This window comes from Tachyglossus aculeatus, chromosome 3 (genome assembly GCF_015852505.1).
Source record: "Tachyglossus aculeatus isolate mTacAcu1 chromosome 3, mTacAcu1.pri, whole genome shotgun sequence".
In the NCBI taxonomy this organism is placed as follows: Eukaryota; Metazoa; Chordata; class Mammalia; order Monotremata; family Tachyglossidae; genus Tachyglossus; species Tachyglossus aculeatus.
In genome coordinates, this window is record NC_052068.1 from 108,171,304 (window position 1) to 108,197,499 (window position 26,196).

General features: G+C 41.9%; 1 non-coding gene and 1 pseudogene across 1 annotated transcript; both read right to left on the minus strand.

Moving 5' to 3' along the window:
* Window positions 1–170: 170 nt before the first annotated feature.
* Window positions 171–10,776, minus strand: LOC119925389 (annotated as a pseudogene).
* A 15,017-nt stretch (window positions 10,777–25,793) lies between these two features.
* On the minus strand, window positions 25,794–25,931 carry LOC119926320. Its single transcript, XR_005450206.1, has one exon. It is a non-coding gene; the product is annotated as a small nucleolar RNA SNORA7 (small nucleolar RNA).
* Window positions 25,932–26,196: the final 265 nt, after the last annotated feature.

The window sequence follows — 26,196 nt, forward strand, 5'->3', positions numbered from 1 at the left end:
CATTCCACAGTCCAGCTCCATGAATCCGTTTTGCTTACCATCTTCAGTCACCATCTCTGCTTGATATCAGTTTCCTATATTTTAAACACTTTTTACTTTCGGAGAGTAATGTAGAACTCTGAGGGTTGTCATGAGCCCAAGTTCGGACTGTATTTTAATGGATATTTTTGTCAAAGGGCCAGAGGTGTTTTGCCGTTCACTAGCAAACAAGAGAAAAGGTATCTCAGTAAAGAGTTCAGGGGAATGAGACCCGATTGTCTTGTTTGTTTCCCCATCCTCTGTTGCTGCCTCATTAATTATTAAAGAAGCCTCATGGCATAGTTGATAGAGCACAGGCCTGGGAGTAAGAAGGTCATGGGTTCTAATCCCAGCTCTGGCACTTGTCTGCTGTATGTCCTTGGGCAAGTCACTTGACTTCTCTGTGCCTCAGTTATCTCATCTGAAAAGTGGATTGAAACTGCGAGTCCCATTCGGGGCAAGGACCGTGGGGACTGTCTGTCCACTTGTATCCACTTGTATCCACCTAGCACTTAGTACAGGGTCTGGCATACAGGAACTGCTTAACAAATACCAGAATTATTATTGTTCTTATTAAAGTGGATTGTGATTAGTGAAGAGAGGGAATAAATTATTTGTCTACTTTGAAAAGAGGCATTAATTGATTCTCTCCTCTCCCTCTAGTTGTTCTCATCTCAGGCCCTATTCTGAAACTAGAATAATGGAGATGGTGTAAAGTCAAAAACTGTGTGAGAGAAAAAACTTGATTCTCTTCAAACATTGACTTTTCCAGACAATTTTCTATCTAGTTTTCCTCTGACAGTCTAAATCGAATCAAGAAGCACTTGGCCCTCTTCGCAAGAATTGGTGTGTATTTTCCAGCTAATTCTGAATCGGGTATTTACATGACATTTGATCTACATCAGTTTATGAATTTATATTCATTAATCTGGCCTTTGAGACAATATTCAGCGCTATTAAATGAGTGAAGGATCAAGGGATGGAAAATTAGAGAATTTGGGGATGGGGCCAAATTTTGCAGATTGTTACCTGAATTAGGGGGTTTAGTTGCAGCCCCATTGGAGCCAGGGATGGAAGATTGGATTTTCAATCAATCAATGCTATTCATGTATTTATTGAATTTACTTATCGTCACGATATTTGTTAAATACTTACTACATGTCAGGAACTGTACTAAGTGGGATTTTGTAGGGGGTTGTTTTGGAGTGGGGGTTGGTATTTGTTAAGCACTTACAATGTGCCAAGCACTGTTCTAAGCCCTGGGGTAGATACAAGGTAATCAGGTTGTCCTACATGGGGCTCACAATCTTAATCTCCATTTTGCAGATGAGGTAACTGAGGCACAGAGAAGTTAAATAACTGGCCTAATGCTACACCGCTGACAAGTGGCAGAGCCAGGATTAGAACCCATGACCTCTGACTCCCTAGCCCGTGCTTTTTCCACTAAGCCATGCTGCTTCTCATTGGGACAGCATTGAGGCAGATACGAGCTATGAGATACGAGTTGGACATATTTCCCACATGGGACTCATGGTTTTAAACCTCATTTTACAGATAAGGGATCTGAGGCTCAAAGAAGTTAGGTGACTTGCCCAAGGTCATACAGAAGAGTGCCTACTGGTTGCAGCACAATGAACTGGGCATTTGTTATGGTACAATGAAGTAAATGATCCCGACTCCAAGGAGTTTACAGCTTAATGGGATAGACAGGCAGTAAAATAAATTAGAGAGGTCGGAGACAAAAAGAAGTGGAGAATGTACTTGAGTTGGTGTTTAAGTAATAGGGCATACAAGATATGGTTGTAAGTGCTATAGAAGGTTGAGAATGCCTAATGAATAGGCCGTGGGTAAATGTTGAAGTGGCAGTTTGGGGGATATAAAGTGGAGAAGATTAGAAACTGAGGAAGACCTCCTAGAGAGTGTGCGATCTCTGGGTACTTAAAAGATAGGAAAAGCTAGAGAAACAGTGTGGCTTTGTGGAAAGAGTACAGATCTGGAAGTTAGAGGGCTTGAATTATAATCCCATCTCTGCCAATTGCCTGCTGAGTAACCTCAAACGAGGAGCAGCATGGCTCAGTGGAAATAGCACGTGCTTGAGAGTCAGAGGACCTGGGTTCTAATCCCAACTCCACCATTTATCTATTGTGTGACCTTGGGCAAGCCACTTAACTGCTCTGTGCCTCAGTTACCTCAACTGCAAAATGGGGATTAAGACTGTGAGCCCCACGTGGGACAACCTGATTACCTTGTGTCTACCCCAGCGCTTAGAACAGTGCTTGACACATAGTAAGCACTTAACGAATATCATTATTATTATTATTAACTTTTCTGGGCCTCAATTTCATCAGTGCTTGGCATGTAGTAAGCGCTTAACAAATACCATCATCATTATTATTATCATCTGTAAAATGGGGATTCAATAGCAGTCCTCCCTCCTATTTAGACTGTGCTCCCCATGTGAGATAAGGACTGTGACAAAGATCCGATTTTCTTATATCCTCCCCAGCACTAAATACAGTACTCGGGATGTAGTAAGCACTTAAATACCACATATAGTATTATCCTTATTAAATGAATGGTCAGAGACTGCCAGGCAAGGGGAGGAAGTGAGCAAAATGTCAGTAGCAGCAGAAATGAGAACAAGAGGTTAGCTTGAAAAGAATGAAGTGTGCAATCTGGGCTATAGTGTGTGAAAAGAGCAAATAAGAAGATAGAGGTCTGCTTCAGTGTCTTAGTGCCTTACCATTAAGCGTTTCCGCTTGGAGCAAAGAGAAATGGGCAACCAACCATTTGAGGTTTTGAAGTGGGGAGGTGTATGCAAAATCACATTTTGAGAAAAAATGGTCAGGGCAGCAGAGTGAAGTATGAACCAGAAAGGAGACAGTGGAGGCAGGGAGAGCATTGAGAAGGGTGATGCAGTTGCCAAACCGGGATGAGCACTGAGGAGGGTGATGCAGTTGCCAAACCAGGATATGACAAGTGCATGGACCAGAGTTGGGGATGTTTGGATGGCAGGAGAATGGTGGATCCTGGAAATGTGGAGGAAAAAGAAACAGTTTTTGTGACAGAGTGAATATGGGGATTGAAAGAGAGGGAGAAGTAAAAGATAATGACAAGGTTGCAGTCTCCAGAGACCTAATGCAAAATCTTTGAGTGCTCCCCTTTGACAGAGGAAGAAGGAACACTGCACTAAAATATGATTCATCAGTCTTACTTTAAAAATTACCACTGCTGCTGACAAATTCACTTTTACTTCCAGCCTGATCAAATGGCCTCCCAAGTCCTTATGACAAAAAAACACTTCCAAAAGAGAAAATTCTGTGTGGTGTCATCCTGTTTGTTCTACCTTAAGCATTATAAGACGTTGCCAGGAAATATGAAAAATCAGGAATGAGGTGCAAATTCAAGCGGCCAGTTGGATTGCCTCTTTCTTACCCTAGTATCCTTTCTCCAAACTATATTGTTTAATCCTATCAGACATTTAATACCCCTTAATTTGGGGTTTACATGTTTTTTCCCAGTTTACAGCCTGGGATTTAGGTGAAGAACCACCTCATATGCCTTCCAAGCCTTTGAGCTGAACAAACCTGTTAGTACTTGAGAATGGTAATTAAGGTTTTCTAGGACTCAGAGACAGGGTGGGCTAAAACCCAGAAATAAATATGGAGCAAATTCATTCATTCATTCAATCATATTAATTGAGCACTTACTGTGTGCAGAACACTGTACTAATCGCTTATCTTAGCTCAGCACAAGGTTTTGCCCCTCCAAGTGACAGTGAACAGGTCAGCCTATTTCCGTGGGGGTGTACATGTGGGGAAGTCTCACAGTATGCTAGGAATAATTGATCTCCATCGCCTCCTTATCAATGAGCACATTACCATCCCCCTTGTTCACTGTTTAAACCAGTTGATTCCTTTCTCCAACTGACGAAATCCCCAGGGAGTTGAAGCATCTTAGAAAACAAATGAGGTCAATAGTGGTATTATAGACACTTCTTTGGACTCATGGGCTATGGGCAGTCCTTTATCATTGAAGATTTATCTTTCATCTATAAAAAGCAACATGGCCTAGTGGATAGAGCATGGGCTTGGGAGTCAGAGAGGCTTTGTTCTAATCCTGGCTCTGTTATTTCCCTATGACCTTGGGCAAGTCATTTCACTTCTCTGTGCTGCAGTTACCTCAGCTCTAAGGTGGGGATTAAGACTGTGAGCTCCATGTGGGACAGAAACTCTTTCCAACCTGATTATCTTGTATCCATCCCACTGCTTAATACAGCTCCTATAATAATCACTTAAATTTCATTTAAAAAGAGATAGGTATTCAAATGGCCTATTCCTTACTCTGTATGAAATTTACCCCAAACACCCAGAGACTCAAGAGCAAATTCCCAACCTTCCAACACCACTACTATTTAAAACCAATTATGCACAGGGGATTAAGTTCCCACAGGCATTATTGAATCTCCCCAGTGATTAATGTTTGTCTAATAAACAAGCTATGAAAAACCTTTGGTATCTACTTAATTACTTCAGATAGAAATACTTTTTTTCTCATGTCCGGGCAGTTACACACATGCTAATGATAGTTGGAGCTGTCAAGGGGTAGAACTTCAGCTCTGCTGGCTAATGACACAGAATGAATGAGGAGAATGGATGGATAGACTGTGTGATTTGGACCTGTCAGTTAACTGATCAATGTATTATTTTCTTCATCTGTAAAATGGTGATCATAATCCCCTTACATAGTGATTACTAGGACAAATAAGATAGGATAGACAATAACATAGTGCAGTGCAAGTGCTTAGTACAGTGTTCGGCACACAGTAAGTGCTCAGTAAATATGATTGAATGAATGAAAAGGGAATGTGCCTATTTATTGTTAAATTGTACTCTCCCAAGCACTTAGTACAGTGCTCTGCACACTGTGAGCCCTCAATAAATAAAATTGAATGAAATATGATCGAATTAATATTTTTGGAGTCCTTTGTAAAAAAAGAACTAGAAGAATTAAAATGTTTTTTATACAAAGTCTGTTGTTCACTCCCAATTGCTTAGTACCCTGCTTTGCACATGGTAAATGCTCAATAAATACTATTGATTTATTAGATTAGATTAATATGCTCTTTGTCCGCTATAACATTGGGAGCGCTTGGGAAAGATCTGGCTACATAATGGAAAAGTTTAATGTTTTGAATCATTTGTATTGAAGCTGCTTCTGTCCCATTCTCAAGTCTGAATAGAGGTCCCTACTGGGTTTTTATGTGAGGTGGGAGAAAATGCACATAACCAACTCAAGCACATTCAACAACACACCACTTGTCTGCTGTGTGACCTTGGGCAAGTCACTTCACTTGTCTGTGCCTCAGTTATCTCATCCATAAAATGGGGGTTGAAACTGTAAGCCTCACATAGGACAGAGACTGTGTCCAACTCGATTTGCTTGTACCCACTCCAGCACTTAGTATAGTGCCTGGCTCGTGGTAAGTGCTAAACAAATGCCATTATTATTATTATTATTACCTTCCGTGAGATATATACTCCAGGACAATGCGTGGTATAGCAAGAGTGGTTAGGATAGAGGAACCCACACTGGCAGAAATTCTGTCATCATCAGAGTTCCCACTGATATGTTCCTCTGTAATTTATCCTCACTGCAGGTTTAGGAGCTTCATTAGAATGGAGCCAAAAGTAGCACAAGGTTCTCTGACTCCCAGGCCTGTGTGATCCTGAGTTTCACTTATGAGTGCATGTGTAGCTGAACGGATCAAATCAGAACCCACAGTCCTGGCTACATTGTGTATATGGAAAGATTGCCCCTTGTGTGCTATGTTTAATATTTGCAACTCCTGTCACTGTTTTCTCTTTTGCCTCCTTGTCTTTCATTTCAGTCTACAAGCAAAGGTCAGGGAAAAAGCAGACATGGAGAAATTGAGATTTCAATGGAAATGGAAAATATGATGAAAACAAAAGTGTTAACAGAGAGTACGATACATTTAAAAGGTGTCAAATTGACTCAAAGTAGAATTGCCAAGACGGGGACTACTGCTTACAAACCCACAACTCCCATGGGACTGAGTCTCCCCTTGAGTGGTCCCTTAGATATGGGGGCTTGGAACATCCCCCCTTTCCCTCCGTAAAAAGTCTTTGGACATAGTTCTGAAAAATGAGTAAATGGCCCAACACCATCAACTTCTACCAAAAGCCTCCATCAAGGGACTCAAAAATAAATGGCCCATCCACAAACAACAATGGAAGACAAAACCCAGGCTATCACTTAGTGCAGTTCTCTGCACATAGTAAGCACTCAATAAATAAATACCATATATAGATTGATATTGCTCAAAGTCAATCCAGTGTGATTTCCCACAATTTGGGGGGCAGATTTAGAAAATGTGTCAAGGAGAGTAGGTAGCATAATGAGAAATTATCAGTTCAATTGCCTGACATTACTTTTCCATTTAATTCTTTTTAAAAAATGGGTAATCTAATCCATTACTATATCACTTGGAACAGTTAAGTATTGTAGCTGTACATTTTCTGTTATTCTAAAACACACACACTTGCAAAACCCCGTGTGGAGAAAAACCAAGCACTGTAGGACTCGTAATGTCCAACTCTCTGTACATGCACGCAAGTTGTTTCTTCTGACACCATGACACACTGTAACCAAATGGAGTTACATTGTCTCATAAATATTCCTTAATTTCCAAAAAGCAAAAGGCAGTTTTTATGGCCCAAATGAGTGTAGACTCACTTATGAGAGACAAAATGGATTCCTCGGTGGGGTTTTTTTTTTGGTATTTGTTAAGCTCTTACTATATGTTAAAAACTGTTCTAAGCTCTAGAGCTCTCAGGTAGGTACAAGTTAATTAGGTCGGACACAGTCCCTGTCCCATTTGGCACTCACAATCTAAGATGAAAAATACTTTTTCTGAAATAGTCACCAAACACTAAGCATGGATTTTTCACTCAACAATTGAGAGGCAATAATGGCATTTACTAAGTGCCCATCAACAGGAAGCAGCGAGGAAGAAGCACCTGAGAAAGAATCCATCAATCAGTTGTATTTGAGTGCAAAGCACTGTACTAAGTGCATAAGCAAGTACAATATAGCAAATTTGGTAGACAAGTTCCCTGCCCACATCAGACTACAGGGGGAGACAGACATTAATATAAATAAATAAATTAAGGATATATACATAAGTGTTGTGGCGCTGAGGGAGGGGTGAATAAAGTGTGTAAATAGAGATGAAAGGATCGCTTAGAAGGGAGTAGGAGAAGAGGAAATAAGGGCTTAACAGGAAAGGCCTCTTGGAGGAGATGTGCCTTCAATAAGGCATTCAAAGTAGGGAGAGTGAGAATTCATTAATTCAGTCGTATTTATTGAGCACTTATTGTGTGCAGAGCACTGTGCTACGTGCTTGGGAAAGTGCAATACAGTAATAAAGAGAGGCAATCCCTGCCCACAAAGAGCTTGCAGTCTAGATGAGGGGAGACAGACATGAATACAAATAAACAGACATCAATATCGCTCTCTCATTCTCCCCACATATCCAATCCATCTCCAAAACCTGCCGGTCTCACCTTCATAGCATCATCAAGATCCGCCCTTTTATCTCCATCCAAACTGCTACCATATTTCAATCACTCATCCTATCCCGACTGTATTACTGGATCAGCATCCTTTCTGATCTCCCAACCTCCTATCTCTCCCCACTTCAGTCTATATTTCACTCTGCTGCCCGGATTTTCTTTTTTCAGAAACATTCTGGGTCCATCACACCTCTCCTCAAAAATCTCCAGTGATTGCCTATCAACCTCTGTAGCAACCAAAAACTCCTTACTATTGGCCTCAAAGCTCTCCATCACTTTTCCCCCTCCTACCTCACCTCACTTCTCTACCTCTACATCCTAACCCTCAAGCTCCACTCCTCTCATGCTAACCTTCTCTCTGTGCCTCATTCTTACCTGTCCCACCATCGACCTCTGGCCCACATCCTACCTCTTGCATGGAATACCCTCCCTCCTCAAATCGGCCAAACAATCATACTTCCCCCTTCAAAGTCCGACTGAAGACTCACCTCCTCCAGGAAGCCTTCCTAGACTAAGCCCCTCTTTTCCTTGGCTCCCCCTCCCCATTGCCCCGACTTGCTCCCTTTGCTAAGCGCTTATTATGTCAAACAATGTGTTTGTATATATCAATCAATCTATCAATCGCATTTATTGAGTGCTTACTGTGTGCAGAGCACTGTACTAAGCGCTTGGGAAGTACAAGTTAGCATCATATAGAGACAGTCCCTACCCAACAGTGGGCTCACAGTCTAGAAGAGTGGGCTCACAGTCTATATATAAATAATTATATTTATTTATATTAATGCCTGTTCACTTGTTCTGATGTGTATGTATCTATAATTCTATTTATTCATATTGATGCTATTGATGCCTGTTTACTTGTTTTGATATCTGTCTCCCTTCTTCTAGACTGTGAGCCCAATGTGGGCAGGGATTGTCTCTGTTGCTGAACTGTACATTCCAAGTGCTTAGTACAGTGCTCTGCACACAGTAAGCGCTCAATAAATGTGATTGAATGAATGAAAGTGTAAATAAATAAAATTGGAGATATGCATATAAGTGCTGTAGTGTTGGCAGAGGAGGGAAGAACAAAGGGAATGAGTCAGGGCGATGAGGAATGGAGTGGGAGAGATAAAAGACTGATGAAAGTGACCCCAGTAACCCTTCAGACAACATCACAGTGACTATATTGGTTCCAATCATTTTGTTCACAGAGATAGAGATGGAGCTGTGGTCTCCATTAAATTTCTAGCAAATACCAGGCTCATGCATTGCTTTTCATTGCCACTTTGAGCCTTTGTTCCCATCTGTTACACTTGTCTTTCATTACCAAGGATAAATACTGGAATTTGTGGAAAAACTGAGCAATAAGGACAGTCCTTGCCCTTCTCTCCATCCCTTATTTTACTACATATGGCAAGATCTTAGACCTGGCATCTTGTTTTAGACCAATCAATCAATCAATCAATGGTGTTTATTGTTTATTCATTATTACTATTACTGTTATATTTGTTAAGTGCTTACTATGTGTCCAACACAGTACTAAGTGCTGAGGTAGAAATAAGTTAATCAGTTTGGACACAGTCCCTGTCCCATTTGAAGCTCCAAGTCTAAAAGTAGGAGGGAGGAGGATTTAATCCTCATTTTACAATTGAGGAAATTGAGGCACAGAGAAGTTAAGTGAGTTACACAAGGTATCTCATCAAGCAATTGACAGAGCTGGGATTAGAATGCAGGTCCTCAGATTCCCATGCCGGTACTCTTACCATTAGGCAATATTGCTTCTCTTACTGTGTGCAGAACACTGTACTAAGTGCTTGAGAGAGTACAATATGATAGGATTGGCCGATTTGATCCCTGCACTCAAAGGGTTTACAGTCTAAAATTAATAGTAGAAGGGTATGAGGGCTACAGGGGAAGGGATTGAGAGGAAGAGTACATAACAGTAGACTTTAGCAGATATGGGGAAGAGGAAAATCAATAAATCTGCTTCAGCATTAAGCTCTGTAAACCCTCTGTTATGTAATGGGAAATTACCTAGTGATGTTCATTTTTTATAGTCTTAGAAATCACACACACACAAAAAGATCTCAAACACCCGGGGAGTTGTTTGATGTTTGGCTAGTTGAGTTCTTAGATATTCCCTGAATGAGAGGTGAAATAGCAATAGCATGCCAATGGCTCCAGCTATTTTTTATTACTTCCTTTCCAGTGGTAACAACATTACGATTTGCATCAAATTTCTTTCCTCATCACTCGCCTGCTCCACAGCCTCTTCGTGGCATTATTCACCTCTGCATTCTGCTGAGTGTAGATCAGCAGATTCACCATAGGAATAATAATGGTGTAGAACAAAGCCACCATCTTGTCCTCTGAAAAGGTGGTGGAAGGTCGCATTCATTCATTCATTCATTCATTCATTCATTCATTCATTCATTCAATAGCATTTACTGAGCGCTTACTGTGTGCAGAGCACTGTACTAAGCGCTTGGGAAGTACAAGTTTGCAACATACAGATGTAGATGAAGTTGCAAGGCCCAAAAAACAAAAACACCACCAAGATGTGGGAGGCACAGGTGGAGAGGGCTTTGTGTCTCTCTTCCAATGAGCAGGTGGTGAGAGGGAACAAGATGACAGTGTAGGATACCACGAGGATGACAAAACAGCTCAAAGAAATCATCCCGCTGTTGGCTACTACAATGACCCCTACAATACAGGTGTTCATGCAGGCAAGTTTCAGTAAAGGGTGGATGTCGCAGAAATAGTGGTCAGTTTCACTGGGGCTGCATAAGGGGAGCCAGGCTATAAGGAGGGTCTGGACTATAGAATGGACCAAACCGCCAAGCTAGGAGCTCACCACCAGAATGCTACACATTTGACAGTTCATGATGACAGTATAGTGCAAGGAGTTACAGATGTCCACATAGCGTTCATAGGCCATCTCTGAAAGGAAGAAGATCTCTGTACAACCTAAGAAATGGACCTCAAAGAGCTGAGCCATGCAGTCTATGAAGGCGATGACTTTGGCCTTGGCTTGGAAATCCACAATCATCTTAGGAACTGTTACCGAAGAATAGCAGACATCTGTAAAGGATAAGTAGCTGAGGAAGAAATATATAGGGGAGTTGAGATTTGAATTTCCCTTGATGGTCACTATAATAAGGAGATTCCCTATAATGATCATCGTATAAAACAGTATAAACAAAAAGAAAACATGAAATATACTTGCTGCTCCACCTCATTCTGAAAAAGACCCATGAGGACAAATTCTGTGACCTTATTTTCCATTTAACATCTGAACAGGAACCAGATGGACAACAGTGTGTTAATTTTAAATGTTGCTTCTAAATATTGTTAGCAACAGTATTTCCTTTGTAACGAAAAGCAGCTGAAAAAGAACTTACTATTTCATTTTCCCTTAACCAAGCTCAGAGGGTCTACAGATTGCCCATCTTTCCCAAGATTGTTTTTCACAAAAGTTTCAAATGTTTCCAGCCTCCTACTCTACTGAAGAATCAATTCCCAGAACCCTAAGGTAGGACATAATAATAATGATGGCATTTGTTAAGCACTTACTATGTGCAAAGCACTGTTTTAAGCGCTAGGGGGATACAAGGTGATCAGGTTGTCCCACGTGGGGCTCACAATCTTAATCCCCATTTTACAGATGAGGTAACTGAGGCATAGAGAAGTTAAGTGACTTGCCCAAAGTCACAGAGCTGACAATTGGTGGAGCCGGGATTTGAACCCATGACCTCTGACTCCAAAGCCCGTGCTCTTTCTGCTGAGCCACAATGCTTTTCTCTTAGATTTAAGAGATTTAGACATAGATTTAAATAGTACAACACCCAGTGAGAGAAGTGAGGAAGATACAATAAGTAATAGTCACAATACCTCACCATAAAATATAATTTGAAGATGTAACCCCAATAAAAATGATGCCACATATAGAAAAGCAAATGAATAAAGTACCATTCTGTTGGTAGTTCCACCGATATCTTCTTCTGTATTTGTTTGTCTTGTTTATCAAGTGCTTAGGACAGTGCTCTATCCACAGTAAGCGCTCAGTAAATACTGCTGGCAAGATAAATCCACAAACACGAAAAACAAAATCAGAATTCCAAGTTGAGCACATGTATCCTTCAGCTCATTCCAGGCCCCAGTGCAAATGAATTTTTTCAAAAAAAGCAAAATCCATGCAGTACATGAGATAAAACTTTCTGAAAGGCAATCATTTTCTTTTAAAGAAATTATTCGAGTAGAAATGTAATTCACTTTAAAATAAGGCTCTCCTCCAGGGAAACAAAATAATCCAAGGGGAAACTTGAAGGATTTCAGATAGCTTATTTTGACTCAGAGTGTCGATTCGGAGAGCTTCTCCAGCCCAGTAGTCAAGAATCGAGCTGACAATTCTTTTTCCTCAAAAACTAAAATATCAGGGCACTATTCTCGACAACTGTGTGAGTTTAGGTCATACCCTCGACCTCATCATCTCCTACCGCTGCACTGTGTCCACCTTCACCAACTGTGAAATCCCTCTCTCTGATCATAATCTTCTCACCTGCCTCCTCACTCACACTCCTTTCCCCTATAAATCTATATTACTCCCTCACAGAGATCTCCACTCTCTTGGCCCCATCCATCTTTCTGAGCGCCTCACACCCCACCTCACCTCCCTCTCCTCTCTACCCAAACTTGATGATCAGATTACTGCTCTCAACTCTACCCTTTCTACTCAGCTAGCCTCTCTCACTCCCCTTTCCCTTCACAACTCTCGTACCACTAACACACAGCCCTGGATCACTGCCACTGTCCGCCTCCTTCGCTCTTATGCTCGAGCTGCCGAATGCTGCTGGTGAAAGTCTAAACACCATGCCAACCTCGTTCACTTCAATTTTGTCCTTTCCTGCCTTAACTCAGCCCTCTCCTCTGCCAGACAAAACTATTTCTCCTCCCTTATTGACACCCATGCCCATCATCCCCGTCAGCTCTTCCGTACATTCAACTCCCTTCTCAGGCCCCCGGTTCCTCCCCCTCCTCCTTCCCCCACCCCTAATGATCTGGCCTTCTACTTCTTTAATAAAATTAAATCTACAAGGTATAACCTCCCCAAATCACTCCCCTCCTTCTCCAACCCCCCTGCTCTCAACACTCTCTGCTAGTCTCCCATCCTTCCCAGCAGTATCCTCAGAGGAGCTCTCCTCCCTCCTCTCAAGTGCTACTCCAGCCACCTGTGTTTCTGACCCCATTCCCTCTCATCTCATGAAATCTCTCACTCCGTCCCTTCTCCCCGCCTTAACTTCCATCTTCAACCGCTCACTCTCCACTGGTTCCTTCCTCTCTGCCTTCAAACATGCCCATGTCTCTCCCATCCTAAAAGAACCCTCTCTTGACCACACCTCACCTTCTAGATATCGCCCCATCTCCCTCCTACTATTCCTTTCCAAACTCCTTGAACAAGTCGTCTACACGTGCTGACTCGAATTCCTCAACACCAGCTATCTCCTCGACCCCCTTCAGTCTGGCTTCCGTCCCCTACATTCCATGAAAACTGCCCTCTCAAAGGTCACCAATGACATCCTGCTTGCCAAATCCAACGGCTCATGCTCTCTCCTAATCCTCCTTGACCTCTCAGCTGCCTTCGACACTGTGGACCACCCCCTTCTCCTCAACACGCTATCCAACCTTGGCTTCACAGACTCCGTCCTCTTCTGGTTCTCCTCTTATCTCTCTGGTCATTCATTCTCAGTCTCTTTTGCAGGCTCCTCCTCCCCCTCCCATCCCCTTATTGTGGGGGTTCCTCAAGGTTCAGTTCTTGTTCCCCTTCTGTTCTCGATCTACACTCACTCCCTTGGTGACCTCATTTGCACCCACGGCTTCAACTATCATCTCTACGCTGATGACACCCAAATCTACATCTCTGCCCCTGCTCTCTCTCCCTCCCTCCAGGCTCGTATCTCCTCCTGTCTTCAGAACATCTACATCTGGATGTCTGCCCACCATCTAAAACTCAACATGTCCAAGACTGAACTCCTTGTCTTCCCTCCCAAACCCTGCCCCTTCCCTGACTTTCCCATCACTGTTGATGGCACTACCATGCTTTCCATTTCACAAGCCCGCAACCTTGGTGTCATCCTCGACTCCACTCTCTCGTTCACCCCTCACAATCAAGACATCAACAAAAGCTGCCGGTCTCAGCTCCGCAACATTGCCAAGATCTGCCCTTTCCTCTCCATCCAAATGGCTACCCTGCTCGTTCAAGGTCTCATCCTATCCCGTCTGGACTACTGTATCAGTCTCCTCTCCGATCTCAATCAATCAGTCAATCAATCGTATTTATTGAGCACATACTGTGTGAAGAGCACTGTACTAAGTGCTTGGGAAGTACAAGTTGGCAACATATAGAGACAGTCCCTACCCAACAGTGGGCTCACAGTCTAGAAGGGGGAAACAGAGAACAAAATCAAACATATTAACAAAATAAAATAAATAGAATACATATGTACAAGTAAAATAAATAAATAAATAAATAGAGTAATAAATATGTAGAAACATATATACATATATATAGGTGCTGTGGGGAAGGGAAAGAGGTAAGATGGGGGGATGGAGAGGGGAACGAGGGGAAGAGGAGGGAGGGGACTCAGTCTGGGAAGGCCTCCTGGAGGAAGGAAGAGAGCTAACTTGGTGGATGTTGGGAGAGAGGGCATTCCAGGCCATGCAGATGACGTGGGCTGGGGGTCGACGGCGGGACAGGCGAGAAGGAGGCACGGTGAGGAGATTAGCGGCATTGGAGCAGAGGGTGCGGGCTGGGCTGTAGAAGGAGAGAAGGGAGGTGAGGTAGGAGGGGGCAAGGTGATGGAGAGCCTTCAAGTCGAAGGTGAGGAGTTTCTGCCTGATGCGCAGATTGATTGGTCTCTTCCCACTTCAATCCATACTGCACGCCGCTGCCCGGATTGTCTTTGTCCAGAAACGCTTTGAGCATGTTACCCCCTCCTCAAAAATCTCCAGTGGCTACCAATCTGCACACAGTAAGCGCTCAATAAATACGATTAATTGAAGCAGGCTTACTCTGCAGAAGAGTGGAATTAGATTAGGTTTAAGAAAGAACTATCTGCCTGCAAGGCTTATGTAACCTTGGAAAAACCCAAGGAAAGCTGAGGAATTTCATTTCCAAAACACTTTTAGGCAACAGAGCCATCTTTCCCGAGTAGTTTAGCTGAATAAACAGAGAGAGAGTCGGTTTACTGAGCAAACCACTCTCCCTAGAATCAATTTCTCCTCACAGGTTCTCAAGGCTGAAGACTCGGGATTGAGGCTCATCCATGTTTTGTTTTCTTTTAAATGATATTTGTTAAGTGTTTACTATGTGGCAAGCACTATTCCAAGTGTTAGGATAGATACAAGGTTATTAGGTTGTCCCACAAGGGCCTCACAGTCTTAATCACCATTTTACAGATGAGGAAACTGAGGTACAGAGAAGTTAAGTGATTTGCCCAAAGTCATATAGCTGACAAGTGGCAGATCCAGTAGTAGAATCCACGTCCTCAGACTCCCAAGCCCTGTGCTCTTTCCACTAAGCAACGCTGTTTCAAATTGGACACAGGTCCCACATGGGGCACAGAGAAATGATGTAACTTACCCAATGTCACACACTAGGCAAGTGGCAGAGCCAGAATTAGAACTAAGTTCCTTCTGACTCCCAAGCCCGTGCTCTATCTACCAAGGCATGTTTCTTTTCGATGGAAAACTCCATCAGCTGGAGTTCTATCTGTAGGCCAAAGGATGGCCTAAAGACTGCTGAAGGTCACTTTCAAGTCTGGGATTCTGTACTTGTTTTTGTTTCAGGGTACACTGGCAAAACAAGGAAGAGCGGCCACTTTTAATCAAATCTATGCACCATCTGATCTGTAGCCTAGTAGCTACTACCTTACTTCTAATTGGTGGGTAACCAGAGGCAAAATTGAAAACAGTGCCAAGAGTTGCAAACAAATATCATGGAACCATATCATGTGTAATAGAGATGAAGATATTAAATATGGAAGAATTTCATTAAATAACATGAGGGGAGGGGCCCTCATTCATGTTCCATGGGCAGATTCCAGTATTTCCTTGGACATATGATAACGATGGCATATTTATTAAGCACTTACTATGTGCAAAGCGCTGGGGAGTTTACAAGGTGATCAAGTTGTCCCACGAGGGGCTCACAATCTTCATCCCCATTTTACAGATGAGGTAACTGAAGCTCAGAGAAGTTAAGTGACTTGCCCAAATTCACACAGCTAACAAGTGGCAGAACCAGGATTTGAATGCATGACCTCTGACTCCAAAGCCCGTGCTCTTTCCACTGAGGCATGCTGCTTCTCAAGCAGCATCAATCTACCCTCTCCCCGCAAATTTCCCCTCCAAAGTCACTGCTCACCTGCAGAGTAGTGACTTCTTCGCCCAGAACAATCTGCACAAGGTAGCAGACATTTTTCTTATCACACACTCCCAGTTCCCAATCTGGTCCTCCTCAAGAGGAACCTTCAACGTTGTTTGCCGGGACCCTCAGATCATCGAAGCTTTGTGTGAGGAAAAGGAGTACAGATGTGGCACCCCCACAGCTGAATTTTGAAAGCCAGGTGGCAAGTCTCTAAACAACGGTGGGCATCACTCGTACCAGAAGGTTTAAGCAGCAACTTCGGTCACTCTATCTTCCCAAAGCAAACAACACATCTTAGAAATGGTACAAACAACTTCACCCAACTCCCCTGTTACTGCAGAAATACCCAAAGGCTATTGCTTGTTGTGTCACTGACCCTAGCAATGAGCTCCCATGAGTCTTTCCAATCTCAGTCACCAGAAGCCTTTGCCAAGGAAGTTTTCCACTGAACTGGTCAAGAACACGAGCTTAATTTGGGGAGTTTATTCTCCTTTGACTTTTCAGTCACTGAATAGAGGGGTTCTGCTTTCCTGATCCACTTTGTGAGCAAAGACAATGTCTATCATCTGAACAAATGGATTCTCTGACTATAGAAATGAAGTGTGGCCTACTTCATGGGCCACTGCATAACCTGGGACACTGCATACAATGGGACACTACACACAGGAGGTTCATTTCTACAATCCCTTTAACATGGATTTGTTTTGCCAGCTTCAACACACCACTTCACCCCTCTGGGCTCCAGTCTCCTCCTTTAATAAATACACAAACCTCAGCCTAGCCCCGGAGATGAGGTAACTGAGTCACCAAGAAGTTAAGTGGCTTCCCCAAGGTCACACAGTTGTAGGAAGTTCCGCCATCCTTCCTCTCTCATAAGGATGTCACTTTGGTGTTATCCTTGAATCCACTCTGTCATTCAATGCACATATTCAGCCTGTCACTTAATCCTGTCAGTTCAAACTTCACAACACTGCTAAAATCTTCCCTTACCTCTCTATCCAAACTGCTAACGTGTTAAGCCAAGTAATTACCTTTGTCCAACTTGATTACTGTAACAGCCTCCTTGTTGACCTCCCTGCCTCCTGTCTTTCCCCAATCCGGTTCATACTTCACTCTCCTGACCAGAGAAACTGAAACTCACCAACTCTACTTTGAACCACATTGAACAGGAAATTTGAGATGTTCTCTAAATGGTTCCAACTAAAAAGAAGTGTTATTACTGAGGGACAAAGTATTTTTCCCAATAATGTCAGCAATATTGAACAGGAAATTTGAGATGTTCTCTAAATGGCTCCAGCCTAAAAGAAGTCTTATTACTGAGGGGCAACGTATTTTTCCCAATAATGTCAGCAATATTCGGCTTGAGTTTATGAGACACGAAAAAGGCAAGTTGAATGCCCATGTTCTATACCCTCAAACTGTTTTATCTGTTGTAGATATCATATGTCAGCAGTACACAGACATGAGAAAATCGTCAAGACTGAAGCAATTTCAAAGGATGACAGAAAAACTATCGCTGGATTTCACCTGTCAGTCGAGAAGAAGAATTAATGCATTATGTGGCCTCTGGCTCTTGCCCAACCTCTTCCTATTTTGGGGCTGCAAACTTCAGCAGGGAAAAAGTACAGTGGCTACCAGTAAATGAGAAAAATCATGTAGATGAATTGAATACTACTTCTACTACTAATGGTAATAATAAAGATAATACTAATTGTGACATACTATGTGCCAAATACCATACTAAACACTTAGCAACATACAAGCAAATCAGGTTGAATACAGTCCCTGTCCCTCCCAGGAGAACCAGGAGAGGACAGTGTCAGTGAAGCCGAGGTAGGATAATGTTTCCAGGAGAAGGGGGTAGTTGACAGTAGGAGGGAGATCAGGAATTGAACTCCTACTTTAAAGAGTAAAGTGAGGCACAGAGAGGTTCAATGGCTTCCCCAAGGCCACCCAGCACGCAAGCCATGATTATAACCCAGGGCTTCCAGCTCCCAAACCCGTGCTCTTGCTTCTAGGCCACGTTGCATCTCTAAATTACCCTCCTTGACTGCCACTATCTGTGAACACCAGATGTCATTTGGGAGCCCGACAACTTGGTCTGAGATCAGTGCCATGGATTTTTCCCTCCCAGCCTTTTCTTAAGCATCTTTTAATTCCCTCCTCCTCTATGAAGTCATTTCTGAAAGTTGAGTCCAGCTCAACGTTTTGCTAACTTAACTTCCAGCTTCGTAAAAACATTTACTAAATACCCGGTAAAAGATGTATTCCTTCATTCACTAATTTTACTTACTCCATAGCTACCAAAATCTCACTTCAGAAGAACCCAGTATAAGTAAATACTAATCAAAAAGTAAACTCTCTTCAGTGAAACCATAGAAAACCTTGAGCCTCCAAGAAAATCATAGATGCTTTAAACAATAATTTGTAATAGCAAAAGCAAAAGTTTTTAAAAATTATGCGGCAAGACATGAGAGTTGCCCTAAATAAATGACTAAATAATAATTTGGCTCATATGTACAAGAGGTGGTTACACGGTTAATAAGATTTGGAGTATTGACTGGTCAGGAAATGGTACCCTGGAAGGTCCAGTTAAATTGTTACTTGTCTTCAGAAGTAACACGGTCTAGTGAGAGCAAGAGACTGGGATCTAGGACACCAGAGTTCTAATCCCAACTCTGCTGCTTGTCTGTTTGAGACCCCAGACAAATAACCTAACTCCTTCTTGTCTCAGTTTCCTCCTCTATAAAATAGGGGATTAAATATCTGTTCTACCCCAAGTCTTAGTAGAGGCCTTGGCCAATAGACCAATAGCAAGCACTGAACAAATACCACAGTTATCATTGTCCTGTTACAAGCAGAGACCACTGGCACTATGTGAATTCGGCAAACCTATAGTAAAACTTTATAAAAAAAATGAAATTCTCTTAGGAGTGCCAGAAAAAGTTTCAGTTTGGTAATTGAAATTAGAGAACAATCTGCTCCCTGTATATGTACTTTCTGGTAAAAACTAATACAATTATTTCTTATATCACAAAAGTGTTGTTATCCTAGGGTGAAACTCTTCATCCATCAGAGAATCAGATGACTGGGAATTTCCATCTTTCTGGCTGCTAAGCTTAATTTTGGCAATCAATGCTTCATCTCCTACTGAAGTTGGAGTTAAACTTTCTTTGAAGCACTTAAAGCCTTACTGGGAATCAAGCAATCAGTGGGATCCGTCTCTATATGTTGTCAACTTATACTTCCCAAGCACTTACTTCAGTGCTCTGTACACAGTAAACGCTCAATAAATACGATTGATTGAATGAATGAATGAATTGAGTACTTTGTGAAGAGCTTTGTACAAAGCACTTGAGAGCAGAGACTAGAGTAAGTAGGCATAATAATAATAATGATAGCGTTTATTAAGCACTTACTATGTGCAAAGCACAGACATGATCTCTGCCATCTAGGAACTTACACGCTAATTAGTTTAGAACAAAAAGATTGTCTCCCCTAGAGGAGGTAGACAAACTACAACTGGAGGAACTGTATTATTGGGCCCTGATTAAATCAAACAGTAACACCCTGGCTTCTTGATTTATTGCTCTATAATGAGGGTTGAGTATTTTGAAGTTTGGAAGATTGTGTAGAGAAGAACAGATGGCAGCTAATAGCCCGGCCAAACCAGGAAAATCATTACTTCGTTAAACTTTTCAAGGAATAACAGATTTCTGGAGGCATCTCTAAGGAACAGAGGGATTCTTTTTATCTGACCTCTCATATTTAAACATTCCCAGCTTTGAAAACCACCTGCACAGGGCACAATTCATTCCCAGTGTGACATGCACTCACGAATTGACTTTAAATGGGATAGCTCTATACAGTCAACTGAAATTGAATACACTATGCTAATTAAGAGCTACAAGAATGAAGAGTGAACGCTATGCCTTGATTTCTTTTAAGTGACTTTTATAGAGTAGTCATTTAAATGTAGTGTTATTCTAATAGAAAATAATTACCCGGTAACTTAGTTAATGCATTGTCTTGGTTCAGTCTTTCAGGGCAAGTGTCACTCCATATGTAAGAAGCTTCAAAAATATATGAAGTGCTGCAACTGAATGCAAATCTTTTGGAGTTGTTAAAGGTCACATATGTTTTCAAAACTGAAGCTCCAGTGCTTAGCAACATCACTACTTTGACAAGTATAATCAGTCTTCAACTTTACCAACCACCAGCTCTGATCAAAATGGGAGTGCAAGATTTTTAAATCAGCAGCGTGATTCAGTGGAAAGAGCACGAGATTTGGAGTCAGAGGTCATGGGTTCTAATCCTGGCTCTGCCAATTGTAAGCTGTATGACTTTGGGCAAGTCACTTAACTTCCCTGTGCCTCAGTTACCTGACCTGTAAAATTGGGATTAAGACTGTGAGCCCCCTGAGGGACAACCTGATCAATCAATCAATCAATCAATCATTTATTGAGCGCTTACTGTGTGCAGAGCACTGTACTAAGCATTTGGGAAGTACAAGTTGACAACATATAGAGACAGTCCTTACCCAACAGTGGGATCACAGTCTAGAAGGGGGAGACAGAGAACAAACCCAAATATACTAACAAAATAAAATAAATAGAATAGATATGTACAAGTAAAATAAGTAAATAGAGTAATAAATATGTACAAACATATATACATATATACAGGTGCTGTGGGGAAGGGAAGGGGGTAAGATGGGGGGATGGAGAGGGGGAGGAAGGGGAGAGGAAGGAAGGGGCTCAGTTTGGGAAGGCCTCCTGGAGGAGGTGAGCTCTCAGTAGGGTCTTGAAGGGAGGAAGAGAGCTAGCTTGGCAGATGCACAGAGGGAGGGCATTCCAGGCCAGGGGGATGACGTGGGCCGGGGGTCGATGGCGGGACAGGTGGGAACGAGGCACAGTGAGGAGGTTAACGGCAGAGGAGCAGAAGGTGCGGGCTGGGCTGCAGAAGGAAAGAAGGGAGGTGAGGTAGGAGGGGGCGAGGTGATGGAGAGCCTTGAAGCCAAGGGTGAGGAGTTTCTGCCTGATGCGCAGATTGATTGTAGCCACTGGAGACTTTTGAGGAGGGGATCCTCCTCCTCTCCTTGGTTAGATTTGGGAGGAGACAGAGCAGTTTCTAGCAGATCTTTGTAAATTTACTTCTAAATACATTCCTTTGTTAATATGGATCCACGGACAGTTTTTTCAGAGGGAGTACATATCTACAATTTATTTATACCAATGGCTGTCTTCCTTTTGAGACTGTATGCTACTCTGGGCTAGGGAATGCACCTGCCAATTCCTTTATGTTGTACTCTCCCAAGCACTTAGTACAGTGCTCGACACACAATAAGTACTCAATAAACACAAAATTGATTGATTGATTCTGTTTTCACTGAGCATTTAAACACACTGGAAAAATAACTCTGCTGTCCTTTACCTCGGCCCCTCCTTCCCCACCTCCTTTCTCTCCTTCTACAGCCTAGCCCTCACACTCCACACCTGTGCCACTAACTTCTTCACTGTGCCTCGTTGTCGCCTGTCCTGCCATGGACCCCTGGCCCATGTCCTACCTCTGGCCTGGAATGCCCTCCCTCCACACATCCACGAAACTAGCTCTCTTCCTCCCTTCAAAGCCCTACCTCACCTCCTCCAGGAGACCTTCATAGACTGAGCCCCCTTTTTCCTCTCCTCCTCCCCTCCCTATCACAGCCCCTCTCTTCCCTACCTTCTTCCCCTTCCCACAGCACTTGTATATATTTTTATGTATTTATTACTCTATTTTGTCAACTTGTACTTCCCAAGCGCTTAGTACAGTGCTCTGCACACAGTAAGCACTCAATAAATATGATTGATTGATTGATTTTTCTTGTACATATTTACTACTCTATTTTATTAGTGATGTGCATATAGCTATAATCCTATTTATTCTGACAGTTTTGAGAATGAGGCACATTTTCAATGTCTGCACACTCATATGATCTGTCCTCCTGCTTCCTCCCAAATGTCCATCATCAATCCCCCTTATGAGGTTTTGCTTCACTACATCTTTGAAATATTTCATTTTTTTTACCTCAGTTTAGAGCTCCTACTGTCACTCCTTCTGACATGTCCAACCAGCTCAAGGCGTAAAGCATTCATCATTGCTACAGTGTTGGAAAATTAACTAGGGAACCTGAAGAAAGGGACAGCTGGGTTATGTTACATCTAGCTTCGCTTTTGCACTCAAAAGGAAGCTAATAGTCTAGTTCTCACCCAGGCAACAAGGGAGAAAAAAGCCTTGCTCCAAAAATCCTACCATCCCGTAACATTCTTTAACTTAATGCAATTAATCCCATGTCCTTTCATATGCATTTTATTGCAGTTCCTGTTATTTATGTCTATGGACCTTGGTCTGTGACTTCTGGATATTTCTTAACCACCCCACCCCAAATCCCACAACACTTATTTACACATCTTTAAATTTGGTATTATAAATTATTTACTCATATTCATTCATTCAATCATATTTATTGAGCGCTTACTGTGTGCAGAGCACTGTCCCTCTAGACTGTAAGCTCATTATGGGCAGGGAATGGGTCCACTAATTCTGTTGTATTGAACTCTCCGAAGTGATTAGTAAACTGCTCTGTATCCAATAAGTGCTCAGTTAATCCCATTGATTGGTTGATTGTGTTTCCTCTTCTATTGAGGATAAGTTCATGATGCCTTGTCCTGACTTGCATTCTTTGACATTGTTATTTCTACAGATGAAGCTTACAAGACAAAATCACACCACTGTGGCAGAGTTTGTTCTGATGGGATTCTCCAATGCTCCCAAACTTCAGAGTTTTCTTTTTGCAACATTCATAGTCATTTACATGATGATCCTGATGGGAAATAGCTTAACCATTATAATAACCAAAACTGATAGAGCTCTTCACACCCCTATGTATTTTATCCTTAGGAATTTGTCTTAGAAATGGGTTATACTTCCGTGACTCTCCCCAGAATGCTGGAGAACATTTGGACACAAAGTAGAACGATTCCTTTATTAGCCTGTGCCACCCAGATGTATTTCTTTCTTATGTTTGGAGTCATGAAGTTCTTCCGCCTGGCCATGATAGCCTACGATCATTACGTGGCCACCTGTAACCCCCATAGTATGCAATCATCATCGTGACAAGGCATGTCTCCAGATGGCAGCTGGTTCCTCGATAGGTGACATTCCAGTCCATGTATCAGATATTCTCCCTTCCCTTCTGTGATTCCAACAACATGAACCATTTTTTTTAAGTGATATCCCACGAGTATTTGAGCTGGCCTATGGAGACACAACTATGAATGAACTCTCAGGCTATGCTGAAGCTCTGCTCTTTGTGACAGCCCCATTTCTCTTGATACTCGTGTCCTACATCAAAATCAACTACAGCATCTTGAAATTACCTTCGGCCATGGGGAAATGCAAAGCCTTCTCTGCCTGTTCTTCCCACCTCACAGTTGTCACCTCGTTCTTTGGATCTGCTCTCATCACATATCTACGGCCCAAGTCAAGCCAAGTCAGCAGATGTCTCCCCCTTCTAGACTGTGAGCCCATTGTTGGGTAGGGACCATCTCTATATGTCGCTGACTTGTACTTCCCAAGGGCTTAGTACAGTGCTCTGCACACAGTAAGTGCTCAATAAATACAATTGAATGAATAAATGAATGTAGATAAATTTCTCTCTCTGTTCTATGCCACTGTAACACCACTCTTTAACCCCATGATATAGTCTGAGAAACAAGGAGCTCACTGTTGCCCTGAAAAGTTTCTGTCACAATTACTCTAAAGTCACTTGAACTAGGAAGCTCATTTCCTACTGGATGATCATGCATTAATTCCAAGAAACTCTATTCACGGTCCCTTAGGAAGCCAACTTCTGGTTAATTCAGTCACCCTGAGAGAATATAGATATTCCTTCAATACTTACTCTTTTGTGTCCAGGGTGACATTATGTCAAAATATGGAATCTTTGCCTATTTCACATGCAAAAGGGGTCAAAAATCCAGAACTTGCTTTTACTTCTGTTTGCTCCTCAATTAAATTCATTCTTTCAGTCATATTTATTGAGCACTTACTTTGTGCAGAGCACTGTACTAAGTGCATGGGAAAGTACAATACAGTAATAAAGAGAAACAATCCCTGCCCACAAGGAGCTCACAATCTGTGCAGTGGGCTGGGGAGATAAACATCAATACAAGTAAACAGAAATTAAATGCAATTATTAATTGACTAAGGAGAGAAAGAGTAAATAAGCAATAAACTAAACTGAATCTGGCTCAGACTGGCTTCTCATTATGTTTTACGTAACTTTCTTTTTTGTTCTTTCATTCATTCATTCAATTGTATTTATTGAGCGTTTACAGTGTGCAAAGCACTGTACTATGTGCTTGGACAGTACAATTTGGCAACAAATAGAGACAATCCCAACTCAAAAATGGGCTCATAGTCTAGAAGGGGGGAGGCAGACAACAAAACAAAACAAGTAGACAAGCATAAAACATCAATATAAATACATAGAATTATAGATATATACACATAATAAAATAATTAGAATAATTAATATGTACACATTTACACTCTTGATTTTGTCCCACGAACCAAATATGATTATTTGATTGCCAAGTCTGCTTGGGGATCATATAATTTCTTCGAGGATTTTTTTCAGAAGAAAAATCAACCTGGGATCTGAATCCTCACAAATATTTCAATCACCACGTGGCAGGTTGCAAGAGTTGAACTTTGTACACAGAACTGAAGTTTATAGAGTCTTAAACCAATAGTTTAGATCTACCTGAACAGTTACAGTCCCATATTCCCAGGCCATTAATCCAAAATTGGGGGGAGGGGGAGGAAAAGATAGGAAAGAAATTCTGTCAGAGAGAAAGTGATAATGGGATTAATTTTGGTGACATTTGAAATTTCTACATTGAATTTTTTGTCTTCTAATTTTTTGACAACTAATTTTATTTTCTGTACTTTTCATGGCTTGTTATACCCCTCGGTAACAGAATTAGAACTACAGCTATTTGATTTAATTAGCAAATCCACTAGAAATAAATTACCATATTCACAGCCATTTTAATGCTATGTTCAATTCATTTAGCCAAGTGGGTAGAGCACGGGCATGGAAGTCAGGAGGACCTGGGTTCTAATCCTGACTCTGCCAATTATCTGCTGTGTGAACTTAGGCAAGTCATTAACTTCCCTAGGCCTTAGTTACTCCATCTGTAAAAATAAAGATTAATACTGTGAGCCCTATATGGGACAGAGACTGTGTCCAGCCTGATTAGCTTGTATCTTCGCCGGTGCTTAGAACAGTGCCTGACACATAGTAAGCGCTTAAAAGAAACTATCATCATTACTACCATTATTATTATTAACATTGGAAAATATTTAACAGAGCATGTCCCTAATGTTACTACCAAAAACACATCTATTGCCTTATAGAAGCATTCCTCTATCTCCTAAAAATGGTGGCAAAAGCACCATTCTTTATAGCATCAGATATGCTAAATGTTTTGAAGCAGGCTTAGCAGACAGTTTATTGTCTGTCTTATGATGTTGTCATCTCTGACCTATTGCTACTCCATGGACACATCTCGCCCAGAACGCCCTACCTCCATCTGCAATCATTCTGTTAGTATATCCATAGAGTTTTCTTGGTAAAAATATGGAAGTGGTTCACCATTGTCTCCTTCCTTGAATCTCCACCCTCCACACTCTCCCATGCTGTTGCTGCCCAGCACAGGTGAGTTTTAACTTGTAGCAGATTGCCTGCCACTCGCTATCCACTGCCCAAGCTAGAAATGGAATGGGTATGCCTCTGCTTGACTCTTCCTTCCATAACTGAGACTAGTAGAGTACTGGGAACTCTCCAGGTGCAATCCTGAGAGGGGAGACAGTTCATTATCTAGACCAACTTCTAGAGTCATATCTCTAAATCATTTCAATACATAAAGGGGACTGTTTGGTGCACCTGCCAATGTTTTGTGAGACTCTTTTGGATTCCAATACATTGAGCTATATCCTCCTCTATTTTGAATAGCAATGAAATCCAGCTCAGTCACATGGCCCAGGGCAGAACCTTTTGGTTTTCTTTGCTTTATTTATAATATTTTTAAGTGCTATTTCTTGCCACGCAACATACTAAGCATAGGGGTA